This window comes from Pezoporus wallicus, unplaced genomic scaffold (genome assembly GCF_028554395.1).
Source record: "Pezoporus wallicus isolate ANWC-B61680 ecotype Strahan unplaced genomic scaffold, APGP_CSIRO_Pwel_v1 contig_7856, whole genome shotgun sequence".
Lineage (NCBI taxonomy): Eukaryota > Metazoa > Chordata > Aves > Psittaciformes > Psittacidae > Pezoporus > Pezoporus wallicus.
In genome coordinates, this window is record NW_026639688.1 from 465684 (window position 1) to 472732 (window position 7049).

Below are 7049 nucleotides of genomic sequence, written 5' to 3' on the forward strand. Positions count from 1 at the left end.
TAAGTTGGTGTGCAGATCCCATTTGAATGTGTTTAATGCCGCTGCACTGACAGACATACTGATCAAGGGGATTGTATTTTAGTATTTTTATCTGGGTTTAATTTAGACTCACTCAGATCTCTTTGCCTCCTCACAGCCCTTGCTGCTGCAAGCACACGCCTGCAGTGGGAGGCACAGCAGGGCACCCAAAGGGAGCAGAGCATGAACCGGGGGGATGAAATGAATGCAATTAGGGCATTTCAAACCCTGGACCAAGGAGTGACACATGATGAGACCTGTTGAATGAACCAACTGCAGAGAAGCTGGGGCTGCCCCATCCCTGGCAGTGTTCAAGGCCAGGTTGGACAGGGCTTTTAGAGCAAGCTGCTCTAGTGAAAGGTGTTCCTGCACATGGCAGGGAGCTGGAACTGGATGAGCTTTAAGGTCCCCTCAACCCAAACCAGTCTGTGACTCTGTGATTTGTGTGCATGTGTGTCTGCTTAGCACACCCCGTGTATACACGTTTTTAGGACCTGCTGGGGTTCAAGGAAATCTGAAAGAAGGCTGAAATGTGAAAATGGGCAGAAGGGAAAGATCTAAATGAGTGTCCTGTTGAGGACAAGGCAGTCTTTGGAGCTGAGCCACATTATTAGACCCTGGGAAATCCGCATGCGGGGCGCTGTGTGAAACCAGGGTCAGTGCTTCCTCCTGCCCCATTGTGTCTCTGCATTTACTGAGGCTTCTTCAGTCTTCCCACTTGCACTGAGTAGTCCCACTACTGCAGGGCTGGGCAGTGGTAGGTGCTGTATGAAGACATAGCAAGGAACAGCCAAAGGGCAGTAGCTGTCTACAGGCAGACAGGCAGAAGGACACGAGGCTGGGCTGGTTTATACCCAGGCACTGCTTTAGAGCCTCATCACTTGGCTTCTTTGGATAAATCACCTGATCCAACCTGCAGCCTCTGAGTCCTCTGGGCAGCCTCCAGGGACATGGACCAGGAGAGAGGTTTGCACAGTGTGCTCCTGCATGGGTGATGGTGTGGATGAGATGAGTCCTGTTGTAACACACTGCGGCCAGCTTTGCACTGGAAGTGGTTAAAATGGATTGTTGTAAGTTGTTGGAAAGAGAGTCTAATGGCAGCCTGGAGCTGTCAGTGCTGGGGCTGTGGTGCTGAAGCAGAGGCAGCTTCTCGGGGCTGCAGCTAACCTGGTGTGGTCTTGCTAACAGATATCTATTTTTATGAAAATTGGTCCTATTTGAGGGGAGAAATACGTGGCTGTCGTGTTATAAACTCCTTTTTCATGCTTTGTGTCAGAGCATCCTTTGGTTTTACTGTGACTACTTGGAACGTTTGTTGGTTCTTTCTTTTCACCTACCTGTGGTCCGTTTGCTTCAGTCTCTGTCCTCACACATGTGATGGTTTTTTTCCTTCCCTTGCTTTAAGCCTCGAAGTTAATTCCTCCCTCTCTCTCTGCGAGGATTTTCTTCCTGAAGCTTTTGTGTGCGTGACTGTTTCATGTTTTCTGAGCACCACTTTGGCATCACCTGAACCACAGACCCATCACTGGCCTCACCATTCCCTGCTCCTCTCAAATCCTGCACAAGGCAGCGAATAACCCAGCAGTGCTGCAAAGACTCAGCTTTGGGCTCAAATCATGTCTCTTCTTGACTGGTGCTTCCCTAAACCCCAGACATTGTGATGCTCATGGATGGCAGGAAGAAAAGGATCTCAGGGTTTACATTATACTTTCATTTGTGAGTGGCTTATAAGAGATTAATAAATGATTAATAGGCATTATGGACATGAGCAGCATAAATTAGCAGGTGATTATAAGCATGTCAGGAGAAGGTATTACCGAATATCATAAGCAACCTATTGACTGTTTGGGCTTTACAGTAATCTGTAAGCATTGCTTTGTCATTCACAAAAACACCTATTCATCATTTACAAACCTTTTACCACCTCATTTGTGACTTGTTGACAGAAAACACAACCAGAAACAGTAGGTGTGAAAATAGCCCTTTCTTCCATAGTCAGCCCTAAGGGATTTCAGAGCCAGAGGTGCCAAAATACATCCCTGATCCTGAGCAGCCCTCTGAGGAGACCTTGTGTGCTGCAGGGTAGCTGGAGTTTCACCCAGGCAGAGCCAGGATGCCTGCAGAGCTCCATTCACATGAGGGGTGCTGGTTCTGCACTTCTCCACAGGACAGGGCTCCCAGTCAGTTTTGCACTGTTCAGCGCGTTTCTGTATTGAAATAAACAAGTGACAAAGAAGGATTTGTTTGCCCTTAGGCCTGTAATTATCGTCTTGTCCAGATCTGCAGCTGTAAAATGAGCCAGTGTTACCCGTGGGCCCATGGAGACAGATGAAGCCACAGTGCAGCTTCTTCATCTCTGTCCCATCTCGTTCCCAAGTTTGCCCGCTGAGGTTAGTTGGGAGCAGTCAGAAGCTGCTTTTCATGCCCCTTCCCTGTGACTCACGTGGGGTTTCTTAATGCATTTAAAACAAATGGACTTGGCCATTTCAGATGCTTTTTTCCACCTCCTGGTCTGAGTTTTCATTTCTTGGCTAAAAAGTGGGCAATACAAAACCAGGGACAAGTGTTTGCTTTGCTTTTCCTTGGGGAAGAAGTCAGAAACATCCTGGTGCAAGAAAACCAGGCAGAGTTTGGGTGACAGCCTTTGTGTGATGCTTTCACAAACCCTGTGTGCTGTTGGGTTCCCTCTGGACTTGCTTCCATCCTAAGCAGAGTTTTGCATCCTGCCTGAGGCAGTCTCTTCCCCTTGCTTGTGGAGAGCCCATGTGCTGTGTTTCCTCCCCTCACCTTGGGGACCTGCATGCTGCAGTGGTTTGGAAGCAGGGATGTGAAGGGAGGCTTCACAGCTCTGTGCAGAGGATTAGCACAGGAGAAACTTTTCTTCCTGTGGTCTGGATCCTGCCCAAAGGAAAGCTGCCAGCCACGTGCTCCCCTTCCAGCGTGCATTTTGAGTGCTTTTCTCTGTCGGGACTTGCATGAGCCAATTACAGGCTCCATCCCCATGGAATGCTGCCCCTTTGCTTTTCTCACTTAATCGATTTGGATGCAATCTCCCTGAAAATCCTGTCTCTTTTCTTGCTCTGCTTTTCCCTAATGCAGCCTGCTCTAATACCTCAACAATCCTCCTTCAGACCCCTGTGTAGCCCATTAGTGTGTTTGTACTGTGAGATTTCCTTCCTTTCCCAGAGTGAAGAAGAAATCATTTCATGGTGTTGCTCCATCTCTGAATATCAACAGAGGTGCTGCTGAAAGCTGCTGCTCTCTGTTCCTGCGTGTACCTGTTCACACTTGAGCTCACACTCTTGCTATTTAGCACTTAACAGTTCCCTCCTTCCTTGGATGAGTTAAAATTAAGCAGAGAGAGCTGAAATACCCTTCACACCCCACACTCATGCCCCCTGCCCAGCTTTGCAGCCTGTGTGTGCTTGGATTAATCCTGTTCAATGTGCTGGCTGGCTCTGCACCCCTCCTGACCCGATCTGCAGTGTCCCAGGCTCTCAGAGAGATGCTTTAGCAACCCGATGTCCTTTCTGCTTATTTAATAGTTGCTAAATGCTGCCAGTTCTTGCTGGTCTTGAAGTGAAGTGATTTGATCCTCACTCCTCTGGTGTGGTTGCTCTTGTTCAGGGCTGTGCTTGGAGATCAGTCTGCATCCTTCTGCCAGGCTGCTGTTTGCAGGACATTCCCTGTCATGAAACCAACTTCCCCATGAGCATTGTTAGGGGGAACATCACAGTGAGAGAGATCCTTCTGGCTTTTGATTCTCCACATCTGATGTGGGTTGTGGGGTTTGTTGCTATCCCGTATCCTCATACCTGATCCTTCCCTATGCGCACCTTACCTCCCCAACTTCCCTGTGTGACTGAACCTCCTGGGGATGTATTTGCAGGTAAACTCTTGCTCTCTGAGCTTTGCATCTGAATTTCTTCCTCTGTTACAGAAGGGCTGTGAGCAAATAAGCTGTGTGCAAAATGGAATCATGGAGGAATGTGGAGTTAGCTGTGCTGAGTGATTTGGTAAAGAGCCATAACCAAAGATGATTTCTTGCCCTGACCCAGTTTCCTCTGGGAACCATGGGCACGTCCCATAGTTTTTCAGTTCCCAACATTAAACACACAAAGGAGCAGTGAGGGTGTGTTCACTGTGGCCATTTGGAGACCGAGGTGACTGGCGAGTGCTGTGTAAGTATCAGACACCCCTATAGTTAAAGTCAGAACGAGGAGAAACACCACCCTGCACCCTGCACAGTCCTGCATCGCCTTGGAGCAGCGGTCTCCATGCTGACAGGACTCTGCTGAGAGGTGCAGACTGGTTCTCTGATGCCCAAGGGGTGTTCAGTGGGAGTGCACCCCGATTCTCTGCACAGCACAGCTCACTTCAGGCTCAGCTGAAAGCAGATCTCATCTGTTTCCATACGTGGTTCATCCGGCAGGGAGGACCATTCCTCACCCAGCTGATGGTACTGTCAGGGATGCCACAGAGTGCTCCCTGTCGCATATTTCACTCCTCTTGTTTGGCTGCGCTGCAGCAGGAAGAGCTGCTCTCTAAGCCATGCTGCTGGGAAGCCTTTTTTATGCTCCTGTTGAGCAGTCAATAATCTACTAAAATCAAAACTATCCATTTGCCTTGTTCCTATCAATAGAACTCGCTGCTTTTATTAAATCTCTCTGTCGAGCTTGCTGGTGATTTTGATCTTTGCCGCTGTAGCATCTGACTGTTGTACAAATATGTATGGAGGACGTGGTCTCCTTGGCTTGAAAGATTTATCTGTCTCTGTTGGGCTGGTCAGTAGAGGAAGAGAAAAAAAGAAGGCGGAAAGAAAAGAGACAGATGGTGTGAGATAGAGAGAAACTGAAAAGGCAGACCAAAGATAGATGGGGGAGGAGAGGAGGAGGAGTGAGTGATGGAGGCAGCTGGAGAGAAAGCCTGTCTCAGGACTAACAGGGGGGCAGAAGGGCTGATGCCATGACTGTGGCAGGATGCCCTAGTCAGGGTGAGGACCTATGGAGCCGGACACCCGGCAGTGGTAAGGAGGGCCCTGCTCTATCCCAAAGAGGCAGAAGGAAAAGTGGCATTTCAGATGCCCTGAGCTGGTGTGTGATGGGCCATCACATGGGGGTACAGGCGGTGCGAGCGGCTTACGGCAGGAGCTCCTTCCTAGGGAGCTGTTTAATCAAACATACTGTATCTTGTCAGGATTCAAGGGAGCACAGTTAAGATAGGCACATTATGTAAATCCCTTCACAGCCTGCTGGGAGAAGACAGGCCTAAGAAAGCCCAGGCCAGGGCTGCTGCTTTGCCAGCTGACAGCATGAGGAGCCCCACTGTCATTACCCCCTTGTCCAGGGCAGGAGGAGCAGAAAGCCTTGTGCTGCCCCAGCACTAGCCCTTCACCCTGTGCACCTCCAGCCCCTGCATACACAGGCAGTGAGCTGCCTTTGTGTCTCCCTCAAAGCCACCCTGGCTCTGCCGTGGGGGTCCCTAGGGAAGGGATATCCTCCCATCTTCTGTTCTGAGTCAGTGGGAGAGTCTGCTAAGCCACCTCCTTCTGCCTTAGGTGGATTTATTCTATGGTGGATCAGCATCCCTGTTGCACAGGAAACGGATTGTACCAGGAGTTGAACTCAGAGGTTTGTGCCCCATATGAGAAGTTTAGCCTCTGGATTATTCCTACTCTCTCATCTCTCAACATCTTTTGTTTCTGGCATGCCCTTACACTTCATTTCTTCCCTGGTCTGGGGGAAATCCTTACAAATGCACTTCTTTCCCCTTCTAAATAACTTCAGCCTTCTCAGAAATCTCTGGGTCAAGTGGGGTTTTTAGGTTTCAGCTTTTTTTAGTCTGTCACTTCCCAGGCCCTGCCATCCTATGGAAAAGCAGCACACGTGCAATTAGCAGCACATCTCAGGCCCTGTCACCTGCTCTGAGTCCTCTTGCTCGGCTGAGCTGCTGATATAAAGCGTTGTCAGCTCAGGTGGTGAGATCCAGCCTCTGAGAAATCTCAGCATAGAGCATGCACAGTGGGGATGAGATGAGCATCATCAGAAGGATGTTGAATGACAGGGCAACCCAGCCAGCCCCACTTGCAGTGCTTTTTATCCAGTTCTAGACTCCAAAGCTATTCTAATAGCACCATTTCCAATCCTTTTACAGCCCCTGTCTGCTCTTAGCAAGAGAGACCTCCAGTGCTTCCGTCAGACTGACATAGGGAGAGGCAAAGGAAGGGGGGTCTGTGTGTTGGAATTTCCTCAGCAGAGGCTGCTAACAGCCTCCTCGTAGGAATTCACAACTGGAATTCATCTTACTCAGTGGGAATCTCACCGGCATCTCAATCCAAACCGAGTTTTCACATCAGGTTTGATGCTTCTTGGCCCAAGCCTGCTCTTCTGTAGAGCAGTGGGTGGATTTTGCCCCATGACAGCCTGAAAGAGGTTAACCCAGGCAGCAGTTGCTGTGCAGAATCAAGGCAAAGCTGTTTAGCAGAGGGCAGCTGGAGCTGAGGAGCCTGGTTTTCAAAGGATACAGCTTTGGAAATTCTAGGAAATTAGGCAGGACAGGTTTCCAGAAACAAATCGTCAGCAGGGAGCAAACTGAACTAGTTTCTTAGGCAGTGCCAATGCAGCAGTGTACAGAGGAGCTGAACTCGCATGCACAATCTCCGCATTCCTTTCATTTCCTATCCTCGTATATCCCCTTTCCTGCCCATCGGGCTCGGAGCTAATAACTTGATCTGTGTGATGAGTGGTAGGAGGGAGGTAGCAGGGCACTGAGCTGGCAGAAGAGATCTCCATCATCTTCAGCAGAACCATGGAATGCTTCTGAGCCAGAAGATGGTCAGGAGGGATGGGGGGATCGCAGAGGGGAAAAGCGGAGATGTGCTGCGGCTGCAGGGAAGGAGCGGTGGTGCTAAATGCAGAGGCTGGGGTCACCCTCCCTTTCTCTGCGAGACAGCTGTAATATTGCATTCTGCTCTGCACGCCTCATTATGAGATGGGTATTGACAAACGCAGGGAGTTCAAGGAAGAGCAACA